Source organism: Gossypium hirsutum, chromosome A10 (assembly GCF_007990345.1).
Source record: "Gossypium hirsutum isolate 1008001.06 chromosome A10, Gossypium_hirsutum_v2.1, whole genome shotgun sequence".
In the NCBI taxonomy this organism is placed as follows: domain Eukaryota; kingdom Viridiplantae; phylum Streptophyta; class Magnoliopsida; order Malvales; family Malvaceae; genus Gossypium; species Gossypium hirsutum.
In genome coordinates this window covers 113399340-113424076 of record NC_053433.1, presented here as the reverse complement: position 1 = coordinate 113424076, position 24737 = coordinate 113399340, and the positions used below count along the sequence as shown (strand labels likewise).

At 33.3% G+C, this 24737-nt stretch overlaps 1 pseudogene; it reads right to left on the bottom strand.

The window, feature by feature from the left end:
• Window positions 1-637: 637 nt before the first annotated feature.
• On the bottom strand, window positions 638-24737 carry LOC107895859 (21 kDa seed protein-like; annotated as a pseudogene).

The window sequence follows — 24737 nt, the reverse complement described above, 5'->3', positions numbered from 1 at the left end:
AAACGGCCTGCCACATAGGCATGTGTGGCCATTTTGAAGGCACACGGGCTAGCCACACAGGCGTGTGTGTTGGTCGTGTGACCCAAGTCAGAGAGTTACACGAGGTCGAACATGGGCTGAGACATCGCCATGTGATCCCATTTCAAATGTCCATACGGCCTGTGACACGGGCATGTCTTTGGTCGTGTGAGACACACGGCCGGGCCACACGGGCGTGTGTCCCCTATATTTTGCAAAAAAATTTCTAAGTGTTCCAAAAGTTTCCTGAGTTATCGGTTTAGTCCCAAACCACCCCAAATGCATATTTTGGGCCTCATAGGCTTATACTAGGGACGATATGAATGTTATTGAATGATGATTGCTTGACACTTGAAAATGTATGTGAAATGTATGTGTAATTGTATAAAATGTTCAGTAATACTCCATAACCCTATTCCGGAGTTGAATAGGGTGAGGGGTGTTACATACTTGAAAATTTAGTATTACCATTTTTCACTTGGTACTTGGTAGTCTATTTTCCTCTCTCACTCTCTTTTTTTGTTTTGATATATATATACATAACTTTTTGGTTAATTACAAGGTAATGTATCCAAGTTAATGAGTCTAATGCTACTAGAATCAATGGCAACAAAAGATGTAAATAAGTAAACAGTTTATTCATTAAGCTGAAAAGAGTACAAAGAGAAGGACTCTGAGAGACAAACCTTGTAATCAAACATATATATATATATACATGCTGTCGCTTCAAACAAGGCAATCTTAACAATAAGTTCTCTCAGCATTATTTACTTGAAGCTAATATTATATAGTAACTACTAGTTCATGCATAATGATTGCTTTCAATCTAATTATTAACAATTTGTTGAATCTCCATGGCTGATTTTTCAACTTTCTTAAAGTAAAATGGCCATCCATTGCCAGTGGAGAGAGCCAAACGTACCATTTCTCCATCAAATTCTCTCCCAATTTCGTTGCATAAGGCTGGGCATGTTCCACATACTGCGGGCAGTATTTAAATTTGCAACCAATATCACTCACCTTCTCTATTCTAAACCAACTGGTCAAAGTGTTGGCACCTGGGTTCCCTTTAGCCCCATCGGTTATCACCCATCATTTTTCGGCTGAAACCGTAATCATCGACCTTCAACACTGTTGTTATTCAGCAAAGTTTAGGTCTGAGGGGAATGAACTCTATGTTTATGTCAGAGGATAGGCGAACAATGCCATCGTTGGAGTCCGAATTAGGAAATATCACCGGAATACCATCGTCAACGGATCTTCTTTGAGCAACGACTTTCGGGCATTTGTTTTCGCTTGGCCTGGCTAGGGCAAGCCCCCCCACCAGCACCCCATATTGATGACACAACGTAATATGGGGTGCCTGTTTAAACCTCGTTGCCATCAATGTCGAGTACAAGTTCGTTTGTAGCGTTGGCTACGCCAAACAAAAGGATGATGGTGTGACTGAGAAGATGAATAAAAGAAGAAACACTGAAGCTGTTGTAGTTTTCTTGGTTATACAGATTGTGTTGATGTACTGCTTTATTTCTCCATGCGAATTTATAGAGATGGGAAAGGATAAACCTCCAAAATTGATAAAGATATCAAATGTGAGGTAAATTAATAGGATCACCTTTGGACCACTTTTTTTTATGAGCGTCCAACCTTCTAAATATATTCAATAAGTTTTTTCTATAATATTTGTTTTTCTTTTATAAAAATATTTCATTATAACAATTATATTTATTGTAGAATTGATTTTTTTATATTTAATATTTATCGTTTTATAATAACTTTTCATTTATAATGACTATAAATTATGAAGTAATTTTTTACTAATTTAATTTTCTATTACATCTTTTTTTCTCAAATTTTATTAAAATTAATTTTATTGATAAAGAAATAAAAATAATAAAATTTAGCTAACACTATTTCAATAAAATATTTCAATTTTATATAAAATATAATAATCATGTTTTATTAAATAAAATAATATTCAATAAATGAAATTCCCTTTTTAACTTTTATTAAGTATATATAAAAAATAACATTAATCATATTTGTTGTAACCTTTTTTTTTAGCTTTATGGTTTATCAGAATTTAAATTGTAAGGGTCATTGAATTACTTTATTACATGATATTTTAAATTGGACGGGTGATTGAACTAGTAAAATAATTAATTCTCAATTTGATTGAATTTAATCAATATGATCTCTAATATGATGGGTTTAATATTTAAATAATTTTGGAAATTTTAAAAAATCATAAATTTTTAAAAAAGTATTTAAAATTTATAAATATATTTAAATAACAATAAGATTTTTATACTTTTGGGGTTGTGTGCATGTAACTTAAGTTATGTTACTATTGATTGGCCGAAACAAATGCTAATGTTTAACAAAATTACATTTGCAACTATTGTAATAAACATGTAATGCTTATTATAAGTGTTTAATTACTACACCTAGATATCACTTACAAGTTAATATATTTATCCAAACATGAAATATTAATGGAGTGATTGGTATCATATGGTTTACTTTTATTCGAATTAATTATTATTTTGTTTTATATTTTAAGTCTTACATGAGATTGTTTTGTTTTATTCAACTACAATTGTTTGATTCAAGTTATGGCAAGAGAATCTTAAGATAGTTCTCGAAATCATGGGTCTCGACCTTGCATTAAAGGTTGATTCTTGTCCATTGCTTATATATGAGAGTACCTCTAATGAAAAAGGCGGGAGAGATCAAATCGCATGTGTATGATGATCATGAAGAATGTCATTCTAGAAACATTTAAAGGCGCTATGCTCGATAAGATTACCACGATTAAGGAATTCATGAGCGACATTGAGAAGAGGTTTGTCAAGAATGATTAAGTTGAAATTTACATATTCTTAACAAATCTAATTTCAGTGAAGTATGCAAAGAAAAATAAGAAAGCTATAACATCACAAAAGAAACAAATCAACTAAGGATGATTATTTCTCTTGTGGTGCTTTTATAGGTGCACTTTTTAATTTTGTTTGTTCTAAGGTTAATTTGACTTTGGTACCTAGACACACTTGGTGGATATATTTTTTGGGCATATATTTTTTCCAAACCCTCTCATTTTTTCAAGCGGGCATTCCTTGGCTCGGTTCATGGACAACTTTATATATGATATAAGTAAAAAGTTTATGTAATAAATTTATGGGATAAATACCAAAACTATACATGAATTATGGTTTAATGTGCAATTGTATACATGAACTTTGATTTTGTGTAATTTTATACATGAAATTTTGATTTGATCCAATTCTTGTAAATTATTAACATAATTATTGATATAACATCATTTTATGTTATATATTGCACACATAAATAATTATATTTACCCAATATAAAAATAAATTGATGTATTTATTTATTTAAATGTGTATGATTAAATCAAAATTAAAGTTTCAGGTATATATTTGAACCACAATTAGAGTATCACGTGTATAATTGCACCAAATTAAAGTTTATGTATAATTTTGAGATTTATCCCTAAATTTATAAAAATTAATATAAAAATTAAATGATTTTAAATGAAATGATAATATATATATATAAATATATAATTAGTTGCATACATTAAAATGGTGAGAAGTGGCGCAATTATGCTAGTGCTATTTAATTTTTTAGTTATTAATTATCTATTAAATTTATATATTACAAGGTATTAGACTTCAAGCTAACATGGAGGTTTGATTATTTGACACCTGGCATATTTATCATGTTGACACGCTGCAACTAAATCATTGTATATAATATTTATTTTGTTTTCAAATTAATACAAAATAATAATTTAAAATTATAAAATTTATACGGTTTAATTTATTTTAATTGAATTCGATTAAAGAAAATACCATACTCTATTTTGATTCTAAATAAAGTTAGACATCGTTGTATTACTTACTCTTATTATCAAAGGCAACGCCAGGGGGGTTGGCATGGGCCCCGACCCCCCTAAAATGTAAAATTTTATTTTACGCTCTTAAATTTTTTTTAAAATTTTAAATTAGTAAAGCTAAAATTATACTTTGGCTCCCCTAAAATTATAAAAATTCGATTTAATCCTTTATAAATTATAAAGATATAAACTATAAAAAATTAAAATTTCATCCGGCCCCCCTAAAATATTTTTCTGGCTTCGCCCCTGCTTATTATTTGTTATTACTATAAATCTATATTGATTTACTATACTGATTGCAACGAAATTTTTCAGGATATGGTTTTGAGTTAGCAACTTTTATTTCTTTCTTTTTTTCATTCCTTTCTTCTTCGCTTTTGATTGGAAAATAGAAAAGTTGGGCGAATTAAAAACTCAAAGGAGGTTCATGGTCAAGAGTAAAGATGTCAGAGTAACGATTATTTTGGAGTGTACCAGTTGTGTTCGAAACGGCGTTAATAAGGAATCAACGGGTATTTTCAGGTATATTACTCAAAAAAATCGACACAACACGCCCAGTCGATTGGAATTGAAGAAATTTTGTCCCTATTGTTACAAATATACAATTCACGGGGAGATAAAGAAATAAATCGAATCAAGTGCTCGTATGTCACCACTTCCTAAGAATATGAAAATATGACATTAGATATAATTTATTAAGTATATAATTGATTATATATATAACGCATATTTTTTTATATAGTTTAAATCAAGATTTGTTCAAAAGCATCGCCCCCACAATTCTCTTATTATTATTATTATTATTATTCTATCTTTCTTTATTTCTTTTCACGTTTTTCTTTTTGTTTTTCTTTCTATTCCTTTTTTTTAGTTGAAAATTTTAGTCACTATACTCAATAACTATCGATGTTGCCGTTCACAATGGCCTTTTGTGTCGATTACAACACCAAAGAAGAGATTTCTTCTTCATTCACTTCTACGATTCAGATTTCCTAGAAGTCGGCTCCAAATCCTTTAAAATAATGACCAAGGCTTCAAACTACTCTTTCTTTGATCTCTATTTCGTTCCACCAGATTGTCGCCAGTCAGATATATATTATTCCCGGTGATTAAACAAACCACCTCACTGTTCGGATCATTGAATGGAGTCAAAATAATTTAAATAAATTTTTAAAAAATTTAAATTGGTATCGCTTGACACGTTGACGGTACCATCTTAAAGAATTAATTCAATTAATAATTTTTAACGATTCAGAATAAAATGGACATAAAAGTTTATTCATGAAAATAAATTAAAATGATTGTGATGATGATATTGAATGTAAAATGTGAAGTTTAATAAGAAATATAGGTCATACTAATTGAAGAAGACAAAAGCCTTCCAATTCGTTTGGTGTTTTCTACTTAATAGTTTGTCCTTTAACTCTTAAACACTCAAGCAAGTGGACAAATATAGAACCAAATGAAGGAATCCCAAAATTATAACTTAAATTTTTTTTTCAATTTTTTTAAAAATTGTAATTTTTTGTTATTTTCTCTATTTTTATTTTTGAATTTATTTCGAAAACAAAAAGTTTTTTTATGGAATTATGCTTTGGAGTAATGAGTATAAACCTTTTGAAACTTTAGGTATAATAATAATAATAATAATAATAATAATAATAATAATAATAATAATAATAAAGAAGGAGGAGGAGAATGAGAAGGAGAAGGAGAATGAGAAGGAGAAGAAGAAGCAGAAAGAGAAGTAGAAGCAGAAGCAGAAGGAGGAGGAGGAGGTCCAAAAGGCTTCCTTGGGCAGGAAATATCTTTATTATCCTTTTCTTTTCTTTTTCATAATAAAAATAATAATAAGGAGAAGGAGAAGGAGAATGAGAAGCAGGAGAAGAAGAAGGAGAAGAAGAAGAAGTAGAAGGAGAAGGAGGAGGAGGTCCAAAAGGCTCCCTTGGGCAGGAAATATCTTTATTATCCTTTTCTTTTCTTTTTCATAATAATAATAATACTTTAAATTACATAATCTTGTAAATTGGACCGATGATTGAACGAGTGAAATAATCAATTCTTGATTTGATCGAATTCAATCAATTTGATCTTTTATTTGATAGATTCACTATTTAAAAATATTTGAAAACTTAAAAAAATCTATAGAACCCTAAACCCGGCCTAGAAGTTTAGACCGAATTCCAGATGTCGCATTGATCACCAAAGTGATCGTAGGTAAATTTTTACAAAACAAGTTGTCACATAGAATCGAAACGTTTAATCATTTAAAAGCCAGTTAGAAAAATTACAGTTATGTTTAAATATATATATAAAACCAGAATTAATAAGAAAACGAATGGAACTTAAAAAAAATGGAACTTGTACCACAGTTTAATAAAATCTTACAGTCCAAAAACAATTAACAAATAGAAACAAATTGATAATTTTTTCTTTTCTTAGACTGTTCGAGACCTTCGCATACCGAGCCCAGCGTCAGAATTCAGGAATGTACCTGAAAAGGAAACACTAAGAGGGGGTGAGCTACTCGAGCTCAGTATGAGTTCGAATCAAGATAAAGAATAGAAATACAATATTCAAATCAGAAGAGTAATAGAATTTTAAACACACACAGAGTCAGAGAGTATACTTGGAACTAGTATCCCAACCAAACTTATCAATCAAAGCACATCAAGTTCACACAAAAGTCTCAACACAAATGTTGTTCAGACGAACAGATTACAGTCAACTAATCTTACAGAGAGAACTCATAGACAAATGCAAATGAAATGCAGTCAGATGAAAAACCCCACCCATCTAGCCAACACACCCCTCCGTCCCCCAATCACACCCCATAAGAGCTATTAAGCTCATCCAACCGAAACACACCACGTAGGACCTTGACAGGCCCATCCAACCCTACACACCACAAATGTGGACTAAGCCACTCAGATAATAATACGCAGCAGAGCTGACGTATATGCAGTATAGTGCAATGCGGTAGTCCGTTGTACAGTCATGTTGCAGTTTAAGCTGCCAGAATAGATAATATTAATACACAACAAAGCTGAAGTATATGCGTACAGTGCAATACGATAATCTGCTATACCGGTAAGATGCAGTTAATGTAACACCCCTAACCCGTATCCGTCACCAGAATAAGATTACGAGGCATTACCGGACTTATACACTAGTATTGATATAAAACTGAGTCAAAAATTTTCTTTCCAAATCAAAACTTTTCATATTTCACCATAAAGTCCCTAATATGGACCTACGGGGCTCAATACATACTTTGGAAGTGGTTCGGACTAAACCGGCAACTTTGAAAATTTTACCTTGAAGATAGGGGCACACGCAAGTGTGGCTTGAGACATGGCCGTGTGGCCAGCCCGTAGGGATCCCATGGCCGTGGGGCCAGCCCGTGGGCAGTTCTGACTTGCAATTTCTTAAGCATCAAAGGGCACAAGCCTGGGCACACGCCCGTGTGGCTAGGCCGTGTGGTACACTAATTTTTTCACCATTGTTAAGCTATTTTCACATGTTTTTGACACACGACCATGCTTGAAACTCGTGTTCTTCACACGACCAATACACACGGCCATATCCTTTGTCTGTGTACAAACCTGACTTCATATTTAAGAATACAGGGGACACACGGTCATTTCACATGCCCGTGGGCTGTCCGTGTGTCACACACGGCCTAGACACATGCCCGTGTGACTTACCTGTGTGGACAAATTAGGGCCATTTCCTAGCCCTATTTCTCACCCAAACTTAACTATTTTCCTGCATGAAAACTTACAAGTATATACCATCCATTTCAACCAATTTCCACAATTCAATCTAACATTTCCAACTCTTGACCATATTTGAAACTTACCTTTACATTGATTTGTAAATCATGTCTTAATAAAGGTGATTTGTATCTTGTTGAACATGAACATACCATATTACCTCAAAATATATATTACTAGCCATTCCAATGGCTAGGTTGTAAACAAATATGTTACATCATCATTTGGCCTCATTAGCCTATACATGCCATTATATCAAAATGGGTTTATCGTTTATACCAAAATTAAGTAGTTGATAGTGTGATGAAAGCTCCGACTCAATCCAACCTTCACGAGCTTTGAGCACTATAAAACAGAGAAAAATAAACCTAGTAAGAATTAATGCTTAGTAATTTCATATAACCTACTACACTTACCATCCATATATAACAAGTAAATTCACACATAAGGAAACTTATCCATCAATTTAGCAAACTAGCAAATATGGCCTATTCACAATCATTCAACCAAATTGGTTAGTACCAAAAACATTAATATGCATAGATGAGCCCATCATGTCATTTCTTCTTATTTCACTTGTTAATACATTTCAGTTGAATCTTTAAATTTCCGATGGACCTTTTCTTTTCTAATTGTACACCCGAGATGTACATTCCTTTTTCAAGTAGTACACACGAAGTGTACATACCCTTTTCAATTTGTACACACAAAGTGCACATAACCTTTTCAAGTGTACACACATAGTGTACCTTTCCTTTTCAAGTGGTATACACAAAGTATACCCTTCCTTTTTATATGGTATACACAAAGTATACCCAACCTTTCCAAGTGTAGACACATAGTGTACATAGCCTTTTCATATGGTATACACAAAGTATACCTTTCCTTTTCATATTCGATAGCCGAAGTTATCCCTTTTCACATGGTACACACAAGGTGTACATTTCCTTTCCATAATGAGATCAAATGATTATCCTTTAAGGACAACCTTTATTGCAACATATGCAAGATCTCATATTCACGGTAATAACCTGTCCAATAGGAAAACAATATTCAAACGGACTCATGCATCATTTCATCATTTTTTTATGAAAATCACAAATCAACATTGGTTTATTACTTGTACATACCAATTACAAATCATAATAAATGTAATTCAACAATCAATTCAACACATTTACACGCTAATTTAGTTATATGAACTTACCTTGACAATTGTTCGTATCTACTAATCCGAGACTTTTTTCTTTCCCTCGATCTTTTTCTTTGTTCAACACTTTCAGATCTATATAAATAAATTTAATCATCTATTCTATGATTTTTTTTACATTCAATCAAGCTCATTTCACATTTTAAGCAAAAGTACCATTTTGTCCCTAAACTTTTAATTAATTCCAATTTCATCCCTAGGTTCGGAAATTGAAATTCATGCAATTTGCTCCTTATTCCAAGCTTATTCAAAATTTTAATATAACTTTTACAGCACATGTATTTCAAAAATTTTAGAATTTTTCCAAGAATTTCACTATTTTGCAATTTAGTCCTTACACATGCTTTCACTAAAAATCACTTTGTAAAAGTGATTTATCTATCAATAATCTTTCATTTTCTATCAAAAACTTTCAATTTACAGCATATTCATCCATGGGTAATTTTCTAAACTTTGGTTTTCTTTCAATTTAATCACTCAAATAAAGAAATTAAGCTTTCCCGATCTCAAAAATATAAAAATTACTAAAAACGGGACATAGAACTTACCAATTCAAGCTTGAGAAGTTTTCTTTCTCTCTCCTAGGGTTTCCATGGAATTTTTGGGGAAGAAGATGATAAAATGATATATTTTTCATTTAATTTAATTAATATCATTTAAGTTTTCCACTTTCCAATTTAGTCCTTTACCTTTTTCCATTTTTCCATAGATGACTCATTAAAAATATCTACATATTTTTCTTCAATGGTCTAATTGCCATATAAAGACCTCACACTTTGAATTCTCTAGCTATATAATCCCTATAGCTATTAATATGAAACTTTAACATTTTATTCAATTTAGTCCTTTTTGCAATTAGATACATAATTGATAAAATTTTTCAATAAAAATTTTCATGCAATATTCCTATCAGAATACTTATCACTTTATGAAATTTAAATAATTTCATTTTTCAGACTCGGATTTGTGATCTCGAAACTACTATTCCGATTTCACTGAAATTGGGCTGTTACAGTTAAACTGCCAGATCAGATAATAGTACGCAGCAAAGCTGACGTACGTACAGTATAGTGTGATAATTCGCTGTACGTATAAGTCGCAGTAGAACTACCAGATCAGATCAGAAACAAACTTCCTTCTCTTCACAACCCAACCCAAAAATAGTTTATGCAAGTGTATGAATGCATTCAATCTCACAGGACAGTGACACAGTATTAGACATTCAAACAGAACACATATACACACACACACACCCTGGTTAATCGGGTTCAGAGTCAGACATTCCCCACATCAATAAAAAATAACACTTAAGCCGTAGCCCAAAACGGAGTCTTAACTACCCTTGTTTAAGCTTAGCCAGGGGTTAAAGCACGCAAACACATTTTCAAATCAGAACCGCACACAAAACCAATATAAGTGCCTTCAGACCACTTGCTTGTGTGCTATGGACGTGTGGAATTGCCTAGGCCATGTGGGAGGTCAAAAGCCCGTGAAAAGGGGCACACAACCATGTGACTAAGGCACACGCCTATGTGAAAGGAGGCACATAGCAGTGTGACTAAGGCACACGCCCGTGTGGACCAAGGACATGGCCGTGAGAGCAGGCCGTGTAACTCTCTGTCTATTTGCACTAAATTTGAGTATAGGGCTGACACAGCCGTGTGTCCAAAACACATGTCCGTGTGGAATCCCTAAATCCCCGAATTAGCCACACGGTCGTGTGGCCAGACTGTGTGGCACCGAATCACTCAAACCCTAATCCCTAAACACAAACGCCCATGTACCCAAGGAACACAGCCGTGTGGCACCAAAATTGGCCCAAAACCCTAATTCCCAAAGGCACAGGGCCGTGTGAATTGGCACAAGCCCGTGTGGAAACCCCAGTGGCCACGAAACCACCCTAAGACAGCTTGAAAAATGAGTTTTTGGGTCACCACATCTTCTCAACTGATGGAACTCAGAACCGCACTAACCAAAGTGAATTTCCATACCATTCGGCAGTAATACTGTACTTAAATGATCAATTTCCAATATCCACCAATATTGCCACATTCTAACAAAATTAATTTGCAAATTTTATGGAAAAGTTTTAGAACCCACACCTGTTTCGTGAAGAAAACATCCCGATGCCGACTCGATGACAAAGAAAAACGAAGCTTTGCTGAAACCACCACACCACTGATTCAAAAAGTAAAGGAGCAAAGAAAAGAAAATAAAAGCCAAGAAGAAGAGAGAAAATAAAACGTGAAAAAAAAGAAAAATAATAAAATAAAAATAAAAATAATTAAGTAAATAATTAAACAACCATATATTAAATTAACACAAAACAAAAATATTCCTCCAAAAAGTTCACATAAGGAATCGAACCAGGGACCAAAGACAAATTAACACACACTCAACCACCAGACCAACAAGCCCATTCTCACACTTAAACACACGACTAAACACTAAAGCACACCCTTCTCTGTAACCATAACCATAAAACCTCAAAACTTCTAACTCCAAAATTTAGGGTGTTACAAAATCATAAAATTTAAACAAAAAGTATTAAAAAATTTATAAATAAATTTAAATAACAATAAGATTTTTATAATTTTTCCGTTGTGTGTATGTAACTTAAGTTATGTTAATATTGACTGACCTAAATGGAGGCTAATATTATATTACATTTGCAACTGTTGTAATAAACATGTGACGCTTATTGTCTGTAACACCCTCTTACCCATATTCAATGCTGGAATAGGGTACGAGGCAACACCGAACTTACACCATAACAATCAAACACATTTCCAAACATAAACTTGTATAAAATTTAAAACTTTTATCAATCATTCAACATTGTCCCTTATAAGGCTCTAAGAGACCTTAAAACATGATTAAAAAGGGTTCGGGACTAAACCGATAACTCAAGAAACCTTTACAAAAATTTGAAAATTTTCTTCACTGCAAGGGTCACACGCCCATGTGCCTAGGTCGTGTCACTCACACAGCCAAGTGACACGCCCGTGTCCACTGACTATGTTGGGGTCACATGGCCATGTCCCAACCTCATGCCCAAACAAGTGAGCTTACTGACTTATCTCACACGACAAGACCACACGTCGGTGTCTAGCCCGTATGGCTCACACGGCCATCAGACACTCCCGTGTCCAAGCCATGTTGAAACAGGGCTAATACTGACTTGTATCACACGGCCAGACCACACGCCCGTGTGTCTAGCTCGTGTGGCGAATTAAACTCCAAAATTAAGGTGCAGACTTTACACGGCCAGGGTACACGCCCATGTCCCTGAGCCTTGTCTCCAACACGGCCAAGACATGCGGTCGTGTATCAACCCGTATAGCCAATTCGAACCTAAAAATACAAAATGCAGGGAATACATGGCCGGATCACATGCCCATAGACACACAGCCTAGAAACATGCCCGTGTGGACAACATTTAGGCTATTTTCCAAGCCATTTTCCACCTTCAATTCCACATAAACATGCCTACTTCCAATAGCTATTAACATGGAACAATTCAAAGCATAAATTAGACAATCCAACAACTTCATTCATGCTCATTAAAAACCATTTCTAGCATCAATCAACCTCAAGACAATAATCCTACTTCATGCTATCCCAATCCACCTCATTCAATCATACCTATCTATACCTAAGTCCTTAAACATACCAAATAACAATTCAACCATGAACCACATCAATCAATGAGCAACATACATCTATATTTACATGCCATTATAGTTATCAAAATAAGCCAACTTACATGGCTTTATACATCATCAAACTTTCACTATACACAAGCCAAATCACATGGCCACATCTACCAACAAAATATGCCAAAAAGACTCAAGTCTCTATACATTCCATATGACCTAAAATATAGTTTTCAAGATACCAAAAGAATGGTGGATAGTGTGACGATGCTTCCAACGATCCCCGGATCTGAGCTAGCTTTGAAGTCACTAAAAAAATGGAAAATTAACAACGTAAGCTATAAAGCTTAATAAGTTCGCATGAAATAAATCAATTCATTAAGTATGCATAATTCAACAATTTTCATAATCATTAACAATTAATTCACCTCAATATACAAACCTTTCATTTACTCATTCACAAGGGTAAACATATCATTCTCTACCTTTGTTAACTCAAGGTTTATACCAACTATGTACGTACTTGTACCATTCCATATCAATCTCTCAATCATCCATATCTTCCATTTTCCCATTGAACCATACAGAATAGAAGTCAGATACTCAAGAGTCTCATACGATAGGTACCTATACCATTGCTCGAAGCCAACTCAAGGTAATCTCTGAAATGCCTATACCATGGCTCTAAGCCAACTCAAGGAAACTCACACCCGAAGTGCCGATCTCAATACCTTAATGACATGTCACTAGCATCCTAAATTATTCCTAAGGTTCAACCGGGACTTTGCACACCAAAACCATATTAGACATCATCGTTGCTCATCATCGAGTCGATTGCAATTTCTTTCTCAAATCATTATAGAATCTCTCCAGAATAATTCAATATTATCAAACATAAAATTTATGCCATATCAATGCATTTAAACACAACATTAAATAAGTTTATCACATACAAACTTACCTCGGATGCAAAAACGATGAAATTATTTGACTATTCCTCGAATTTGTTCTTTCCATGATCTAAGTCTGATCTCAGCTTATCTTGATCTAAATGTTATCAAATTTAACCCTTTTAGCATTAAATATATTCAATTAAGCCTATAATTCTTAATTTGGAAAATTTACACATTTGCCCCCAATGTTTTGCATTTTTTACAAATTAGTTCCTATCTCGTAAAATAAGAAATTCATGAAATTTAACCCCAACCCATGCTAGCTGAATTCTCCTAGCATTCAAATCAGCCCATATTTTTCATCTTTTCATAAATCTACCACATAAATTTCACATTTCACAAATAAAGCCCAATTTCACATTTTCATCAAAAATCCATTAACAAAAATTGTTTAACTTTCAACAAGCATTCATAAACTATCAATGAACTTCAAAACTCACACCAATCCATCAACAAAAATATGCTATACTTTTAACAGTTTCTCAATTTAATCCCTCCAATAGTTAGCTTAAGTTACAATGATCTAAAAAATGTAAAAATCATTAAAAACGGGGCAAAAATAGACTTACATGCAATGACTCTTGCTTGGCCGAATATCAAGCTTCTCCAATGGCTATTTCCTTTCAATTTTTGGTGGTGTAAGCTTAGTGGAGAAGATGATCCAATATTTTCCATTATTTCACTATGTTATTTAACTATTTCCTTATTTACCCATTTAATTTAATTCATTAAAACTCACCTAACATGCACATAATTGTCCACTAACAATATGAATGGTTTAATTATCATGCAAGTGCTCATACTTTTCCTTTCTATAGCCATTTAGTGCTTTTAACTTCTAGACCTCTAGTTTTGCACTTTACGCGATTAAGTCATTTTTACAGATTGAGCACTCAAACATTAAAATTTCTTAACGAAATTTTCACGCATTCATACTATCATGGTATCGACGTCATATTAATAAAATAAATATTTTGACTTTGGATTTGTGGCCTCGAAACCACTTTTCTAATTTGACCAAAAATGGGCTGTTACAACTCTCCCCCTTAGGGATTTTCGTCCCCGAAAATCTTACCATCGAAAAGGTTAGGGTACTATTTTCTCATAGGTTCCTTAGGTTCCCACATAGACTCTTTAACACCATAACGATGCCATAATACTTTCACTAAAGTGATACATTAGTTTCTCAATTCTTTGATTTCTTGAGCTAAAATTCTGATCGGCTTTTCACTATACGACATACCCGGCTGAATCTCTACCTCAGTCGGAGAAATAACTTGAGATGGATCCGATAATATCATTGCAACATCAATACATGAAACACGTTATGAATCTTCTCTAATTTTGTCAGTAAAGCTAATCGATACGCTACCAGCCCTATTCTTTCAATTATCTCATACGGTCCAATAAATCTCAGACTCAATTTGCCTTTACGACTAAAGCGAAGAATCTTTTTCCACGAAGACACTTTCAGAAGTACTCTATCACCAATCTAAAATTCAATGTCTTTCCGTTTCAAATCTGCGTATGATTTCTGTCGATTAGAAGCCACTTTCAAGCAGTCTCGAATTACTTTCACTTTCTCTTTGGTTTCTCTAACCAAATCGATCCTATGAATCTTTTCTCACTCAACTCGGTCCAATACAATGGAGTTCTACATTTTTGACCATACAATGCCTCGTACTGTAACAGCCTATTTTCAGTGAAATTGGAACAGTGGTTTCGTGACAACAAATCCGAGCTAAAAAATAAAATTTTATTTTAAAATTATGGCATGGTCTATATTATGATAGAAAGGTTGCATGAAAATTTTGATAATAAAATATTATTGATTTTGTAGTTAATTGAAAAAAAAATGCATTTTCGGGACTCCGTTCCGGTAAACCAGATTCGTAAATATTTTTAATAAATATTTACGAAGTTAATTGTGTGGTTAATTAGGTTTTGGATAGGTGAATTTGTTAAATTAGGAGCAATTGAGTGGAAGGACTAGATTGAACATAGGGTAAAAGTTGAATTATAGAATAGAGAAAATTCAAGGGACTAAATAAGAAATTACACCATAAATTGACATGTGTGTGGTAAAAATAATTTCCATGTGTATAAATAATATACATATATTAGTAATTATTATATATTTACTTATAATTTAAGTAAATATTATTATATTATTATATTATATTAATTAAATAAAGTAAATTAAATAAATTAAATTATGACAATTGTGTGGTAATAATAATGTAAATGTGTAATAAATACATATGTACATTTGCAATACATATATGTATTTATAATAGAAACGAAAAAAAAACAGGGGAGAAAGAAAGAAAGGAAAAAGGAAAAGAAAGAAAAGGGAGAAATTGGGGTTTAAGGTTTCAAGTTCAATTGGTAAGCCAATTTAGTTCCTTTTCTTATAATTTTGATGTTTTTGGAATCCTAGAATAAAATATTACTTAGTATATGTTGAAATTTTGAAAGTTAGTAGATTTTTGGACATGATTTATGTTGAATTAATTGATGAATTAGGGGTTAAATTGATAGAATTTTAAGTTAGAATTAGGTAAAGGATTAAATTGAAGAATAAATTAAAAGTTGTGTAAAAAGAGACTAATTTGTAAACTTGTGAAATTTAAAGAAAAATTCTGAATTTTATGAAATATAAGTGCTGTAAATGTGAGATGTAAAAATCAAATAAGCTTGGAACAAGGATTAATTTGCATAGATATTAATTTCCGAGCCTAGGGACAAAAATGAAATTTATGAAAAGTTTAGGGGTAAAATAGTAATTTTGTCTAGAACATGAGTTGCATTCAAATGAGTATGAAATATGTTGAATTGATGTTAAATTTATTTATATAGACCCGGAAAGATCGAAAAATTAAAGTGATCGTGGAAAAGAAAAGATATCGGATTAAAAGAATTTCGATTACAAGTTGCTATCGGGGTAAGTTCGTATAACTTGAATGAGTATGTAAATATGTTAATTTAAATGTTGTATTGTATTGTATATGATGTATGAAATTGAATATATGAATTATATAAATGTGAAATGAAAGAAATAATACATGTTTGGAAATTAATAAATGGGTGAAATTCCGTTTGAATATTGGTGATCGATGGATAATGGAAATTTCCCGAAAAATATGAGGTTCTGCATGTGTTGCAGAAATGGATTGAGCTCGGATGGAAAAATCTGAAAAAAGCCTTCTCGAGAATTAAAAGTGAATAGGATTTATTCCTGATTCACTAAAAGAAATTAAAGTGAATAGGATTTATTCCTGATTCACTAGAAATATATTAAGTGGATTGGATTTGTTCCTGATTCACTATGGTAACTCAAGGTGAATAGGATTTTCCCTAAAATGGTAATCCTGATTCGCTACGGTTACTTGATATGTAACTCGAGAGAGTGCTTGATGATTTAACATCCTAAGGGCTAAATCCTAGATATGAATTGACGAAATATGAAAATGTACACTTTGTGTGTACTACTAGAAAATCCACCGATAATTCCAATGATTCAACGGATGAGATAGTAAAACAAAACATGAGAAATATGATATGGAATGAGACAATAGCATGATGAGCTCATTTATGCCTATTGGTACGTTTGTTACTAACGTGTTTGATTGAAATGTTTATGAATAGGCAAATAACCAAAATGAATGGAAATTATGCTTTTATATGATTTAAATATTAAATATGATTGGTAAGTTTGATTCATGTTATATGAACTTACTAAGCATAAATATGCTTATTAGATTTTATTTTCCTTGTCTTATAGTGCTTGAAAGCTCGGAAGAAGTGGAAGACGGGTCGGAGACTTCATCACACTATCATCCTGTCAATTTTGCTATAATGGTTTACTTATTTTGAAAACGGCATGTATAGCTAAATTAGTGAAATGATAAATGTTACACAATGTTTGGAAGTTAGCCATTGGTATGGGTAGCAATGATGTATATATATATAAACATATGAATTCATAAGGTTATAAATGGTTCTCATACACACATGGATGAAATAGTATAAGTATGGTAAGGAAAAATATGCATATTGATGTGCCATATGGTATATTAATTAAGGATATATGATATTATGTAATAGGTATTTGTGATGTTAAAGTAGAGTTTTCTTACATGAGGAACTATGTTCATAATATGATAGTGAAGGAAAATAAAAGGGAGTGATAGGAAATATTGTAGTGAAAGGAAATAAAGGTGTTATAAACTTAGTCATTAATATTTTGCATTAAAATAGTCTTACATAATGGCTGTAGTCTGACTTTGAAAATCCACCAAAAATTGTGGAAATTGAATTAGAGATTGAATTAAAAATGAAATTAAAGCCTATTAAGTCTAGTTTCATATAAAGGAAACTTTTAAGCAAAAGAATTTCATATTAAGATATATTTGAATTTGTGTAAGACAGAGTCAGGATGATTTTGAAATCCCTTGTTCTGAATTTAGAAAATCATTAAAAATTTTAAAAAAATAATTATAAGTTATAATTTATATGTTTAGAATCCTTGATGAGTCTATTTTCAAAATAAATAAACTAGAACATCATTAAAATCTTGTACTAAGAGATAATAAAATTTTTGTGAAGAGGGGTCAGGACTGTTGGACAGTGAAACAAGGGTGAATTTAAAGAATAAACTGTACTTATTGGCTAGACCAAAAATTCTGAAAGTTTTATGGTAAGAAGATATGTGAGTTTAGTTTCAGGGAAATTAGCAGTTCTCAATTTGGAGTTCTGTAGCTCAAGATATAAATAATTTAATGACTATGACTCAGGTGGACAGTTTTGTTATGAACATAGGAAAATTTTTGAAATTATGTGTAATTATTCTATAAACTCTGGTAACATCTTGTAACCCTGTTCTGGCGACGGATATGGGTTTGGGGTGTTACACGTACGGTGTCATTTTTATACTTGAGTGGAAACTGTTGTTGTACGCGAATTCAACTAATGAAAAATATTTCTCCCAATTGCCCTCGAACTCAAGAATACAACATCGAAGCATATCTTCAAGAATTTGAATTACTCTCTCAGACTGACCATCGGTTTGTGGATGAAAAGCGGTACTAAATTTCAACCGCGTATCCAAAGCTTCTTGCAATTTCTTCCAAAATCACGACGTAAACCTCGGATCTCTATCCGAAATAATAGAAATAGGTACCCCTTGCAATCTCACAATCTCAGAGATATAAAATTCAGCCAATCGATCAAGTGAAAAGTCCGTACGTACCGGAATAAAATGTGCCAATTTCGTCAGTCGATCAACAACAACCCAAGTAGCATCTTTCTTTTTCAGACTTAAGGGTAAACCCGACATAAAGTCCATCGTAACCCGATCCTATTTCCACTCTGGTATCATCACCGACTGTAACAATCCCGAAGGCACTTGATGTTTGGCTCTCACTTGTTGACAAACTAAGCATTTCAAAACAAACTCCGAAACATCTCGTTTCATCCCCGGCCACTAATACAACTGTTTCAAGTTGTTATACATTTTAGTGCTTCCCGGGTGAATAGACAAGCAACCACTATGTGCCTCGTGCAAAATTTTTTGAATTAACTCTGGATCTTTCGGTACACATATTCTATCTTGGAACATTAAACAATCATCGGATCTTATTTTGAACTCTGAATCACTAGTCAACTCACATTGTATTCTTTTAGCTTGCAACTCGGTATCACATTTTTGAGCATCACAAACTTGTTGAAGGAAATCCAGTTTAGCTTTCAACTCAGCTAATATCGAACCATCCATAGACAAACTCAACCGTGTATTCATTGCTCTCAAAGCAAACAATGATTTTCTACTCAAGGCATCCGCGATTACATTAGCCTTTCTCGGTTGATAATCAATCACAAATTCGTAATCTTTGAACAACTCGAGCCACATTTGTTGTCGTAAATTCCAATCTTTCTGAGTTATTAAGTATTTTAAACTTTTATGATCAGTAAAAATATGACATTTTTCCCCGTACAAATAATGTCGTCAAATTTTCAACGCGAATACAATCGCGGCCAACTCCAAATCGTGTGTTGGATAGTTCTTCTCATGCGGTTTCAACTGTCTCGAGGCGTGAACTATCACTTTACCCTCTTGCATCAGTACACAACCCAAACCGTTCGATGATGCATCACTGAAAATCACAAACTCTTTTCCCGACTCAGGTTGAACTAAAACTGGTGCCTCTGTCAACAATGCTTTCAACTGCTCAAAACTCTGTTGGCATTTATCAGACCACTCAAACTTCACATCTTTTTGAAACAACCGAGTCATCGGCGTAGCAATCATCGAAAATCCTTTTACAAATCTTCGGTAATAGCCAGCTAATCCCATGAAGCTTCTGACTTCAGACACATTTCTAGGCGACTTCCAATCCATAACAGTCGAAATCTTACTCGGATCCACTTGTATACTATCCGCTGAGATAATATGGCCTAAAAATCTGACCTCTCGGAGTCAAAACTAACATTTGCTAAATTTAGCAAACAGTTGTTTCTCTCTCAAGGTTTGCAGCATAATTCTCAAATGCTCGGCATGCTCGGATTCATCTCATGAATAGATCAGAATATCATCAATAAACACGACAATAAATTTTTCCAAATACGGTCTGAAAATTCTATTCATCAAATCCATAAAAATTGCAGGAGCATTAGTTAATCCAAAAGGCATGACAAGAAATTCAAAATGTCTATACCTCGTTCTGAAAGCAATTTTTGGCACATCTGACTCTTTGACTCTCAACTGATAGTAGCCGAATCTCAAATCTATTTTCGAAAATACAGTCGCCCCTCTCAACTGATCAAACAAATCATCGATCCTCGGCAATGGATACTTATTCTTTAAGTAACTTTGTTGAGCTGACGATGGTCAATACACATTCTCATCGACCCATCTTTCTTTTTAACAAATAACACCAGCACGCTCCAAGGCGAAAAACTCAATATCAAACTCAGTACCAAACTCTACCTCTCAGGTCGGTGGTAATCTCGAAAACTCTTCAAGAAATACATCTAGATACTCACATACTACCGGTACTAACTCAATCTTCGATTCAAGCACTTTGGTGTAATATCCCGAATTAGGGCCTAATCGGAATAGTGGTTTCGTGACCACAAATTTGAGATAGAAATAATTATTTTATAATTATTTTTAGTTCTATGATATTATTGCATGATTGTGTGAAAATTTTGTGACGAAATTCTATGCATAAAGTGCTTAAGTTGAGATAAGGGACTAAATCGAATAATTTGCAAAACTTGCATTCTAGAAGTTTTTAGTATGAAATTGCTTTGGAATATTAATGAGGAGGTCTTAAATATAAATTTGACCAATTTCTAAGTTTATGGACAAAAATTTGGACATGGATGGAATTTTTGAAAGTTTAGTAAGGAAGGGTATTTTGGTCATTTTGATATTAAATGAAATAAAATGGGAAAAATAACACAAAAATGGTCATCTTCTCCATATGTTGCTGCCAAATTTTGCTCTCTCCATATCTAGGGTTTCTTCAACTTTCAAGCTTCATAGTAAGTGATTTCAAGCCCCGTTTTTAATGATTTTTATGTTTTTAAAATCCCGATAGCTCGATTTAGCTTATGCTAGCAATAATTCAACCTAGGGTTCATAATTGGAAAAATACCCATAGGTAAAATTTGTGTATTTTGGTGTTTTATGATAGAATATGATGTTTTAAATTATGTTAGACAACTTGTGCTACTCGGTTTTAAGTGAAAACGAGTAAAAGGGCTTAATCGGTAAAAATACCTAATAGTCATAAGTACATGTTAGAGTGAGAATTTGATGTTGTCATAGAAGGGAAAAATGATCAGGATGTCATAAAACATAAGAAAATAGTATGAAGTTTAATTTACGGGCATTGGGGCAAAAGTGCAAATATGTAAAAGTTTAGGGGCAAAATTGTAATTTTTCAAAAATATGATTTTGGGTTGATTTGAATAATATGAGTCCTAATTAGACTATATTTGAAATGATAGAGCAAGGAAAATCGAAATTTGGGCTAAAATCGACAAAAATACCAAGTTGTGGACAAAATGGTAAAACTGACCATTTTCGCATACGAGGTAAGTTCCTGTGTAAATGTAGTAACATAATTGTAATTTTAAGTAATTTAATGTTATTTATATGATATGATGATTAATATCGTGAAATATTATGCTTTGTGGTTATTATTGAGTAATATGCAACTATGCGTACCCGATAACTTCGATCACGTGTGTAGTACTAAGTGCAGGCTACTACGTGTATCAGATGGTTAGATCGCGTGTGTAGTACTAAGTGCAGGCTACTACATGTATCAGATGGTTAGGTCACGTGTGTTGTGTAGTACTAAGTGCAGGCTACTACGTGTACCGGATAATTGGTCGCATGTGTAGTACTAAGTGCAAGCTACTATGCGTACCAGATAGCTTGGCTACATATGTGGCACTTATGTGCAAACTTTCCATGTTTTCGAATTATATTCCAATTGTGTTCAACGGGTAAAATTCTAGTTAAATGGAAGAATTCTTGAGATGAAAGTGACTAGTTGGTAAGTATTGTGGAACGAATACTTTGTACAGGTATGTACTTAACCCTCGGGTTTAGACTTCAATATAACAATAATATGGTAAGATCATGAATGAGAAATATGATATGAATGTTTTGGTGATATTATGCAAATGTGGACTTCGTACTATTGCATGGTTATGTTACTTGCTATTTACATGTGAACTTACTAAGCATTTATGCTTACTCCCTCCCTTCCATTCATTTTAGTTTTGACAAGCCGGCTTGGAGATCAGGACGGTCGGAGGCACGCTCATACTGTCAACGGATCATCTCGGTATAGTGGCTTGCATATTTTTGGAATATGGCATGTATAGCATTATAATCCTTTTGTGTATATAATCTTATGATATGGTGAATGAGTGATGTGGAAATGCTTGTTGATGATTAGCTATTGGAATGGCTAATCAAAATTTATATTTAGTGTTATGTATACTTAATGTATTACCTACTCCATGGAAAACCATAAAATGGTGAAATTGGCTATAAAACAGTGTCATACAGCAGCAGTGACGTGAATTTGAAAAATCACTAAAAATATTAGAAATGGAAATAAATGATTAATAAGTTATGGAATTGAAGCTTGATGAGTCTATTTTCATATGGAAGAAACGAAAAAGGTCAATGAGTTATATTTTATGAGATATTTAAATTTTGGTGGAACAGGGTCAGAGCGATCTCTAAATCCTCTGTTCTGACTTTAAAACTTCACCATAAATTGTAAAAAAAACAATTAGGAGTTTTCCGTTACATGTATGAAATCCTTATTGAGTCTAGTTTTATGAGAAATAAATGGCATAGTCATTGAAATTCGGTACAGGGAGATATCTGATTCGTAATACACAGGGGTCAGAGTAGCCGAACCCTGAAATAGGGGAAACTTTAACTAATAAACTGTACTAATTGGCTTGACCAAAAATTCTAGAAAAAAATTAGTAAGTATATATATGAGTCTAGTTTCAGGAAAAATTTACGGATCTTGATTTCGAGTTTCAGAACTCGAGATATGAATTTTTAAGTGACTGTGATGCAGTTAGCCAGCTTGTCTAAAAATTTTTAAAATAAATTGTATGAATTGTATAATTAGTGATTTAAGTTTAGTAACACCTCAAGCTTGACTCTGGCGACGGTCTCGGGCGTGAGGGTGTTACACTTTGGTATCCTAAACATAAGCTAAATAAGCATCACAACCCTTCTTCACATAACTCTAAGCTAACATCGACGAAATTAAAATAGGTCATTCACTCGATTCATTTGATTCAATTCGAAGAATTTCACTATTTTGACATTTCAATTCAATAACCTTTCATCTAAAACTCACAACAGCATCATGCAGAGTCGACCAATCCATACCCAAAATCACATCAAACTCATCAAATGGTAATAGCATTAAGTTAGCTGGAAAATAGTAACCCGGAATCATCAAAGGACAGTTATTGCAAACTTTATCAACTAAAACATACTTGCCTAAGGGGTTCGATACTTTAATAACAAATTTGGTTGACTCAACAAGCAAACTTTTACTAGAAACTAAATTCATACACACATACGAATGGGTTGATTCAGGATCTATCAAAGTAATCACATTAGTGTCATAAAGAGAAAATGTACCAGTGATCACATCCGATGAAGACGCATCTTCGTGAGTGCAAATTGCGTAAGCTTTAGCCGGTGCTTTGGCCTCAAATCTCACAGCTGTATCCCTCGTCACACCTTTGCTACTAGACACATTTACTCCCTCTCATCGACATACTACTCAGTCTCACAAACTGAGGTTTATCTTTCTCAACCGACTCGGGGCAATCTCGCATAAAATGATCGGGTGAACCACATTTGAAACAAGTTCTACTATTGCCTTTACCCTAGCACTCACGAAATGTCGTCTCCCACATTACGGACATTCCAGTTTATTGTTCTTCACGCTGTCAACACTAGCCACAGAGGTAGCCTGAGCTTTAGGACTCGTATGTTGCTTCCCACGATCTCTATTTGAATAACCCACTGAAACTGCCGCTTGACTAAAGTAATCTTTCGATTTCTTTGATAAAGAATGATAAGATTTACTCATCGATCTCTTTCTCGAATCTCTGATCTCTGACTCAGCTTTTCTCTTTTCTTTATTGAGATCTTCAGCTTTACAGGCTCTTTCAACCAAAACAACAAATTCTTTCAACTTGAGAATCCCGACTAAAAGTTTTATGACTTCGTTCAACCCATTCACAAACCATTTGCACATAATCTCTTTAGTAGAAACATACTCTCGGGCATATCTACTCAAACCGTACAAATTCCCTCTCGTATTCAGTAACCGTCATTCGACCTTATTTTAGTTCCAGGAATTCTCTATGCTTTTGGTCGAGGAATCACTGACTTATAAATTTCTTTCGAAATTCTGTCTGAAAGAACTCCCAAGTAACTCGCTCTTTTGGAACCACGGATATTAGTATTTTCCACCATTGATAAGCAGTATCTCTCAACAATGAAACCACACATTTAATGCATTCGTCAGGAGTGCAAGACAGTTCTTCAAATATGCGGATCGTATTTTTAAGCCAGAACTCGGCTCTTTCAGCATCATCATCCGCCGTAGCCCTGAACTCTTCAGCCCGTGTTTTCAT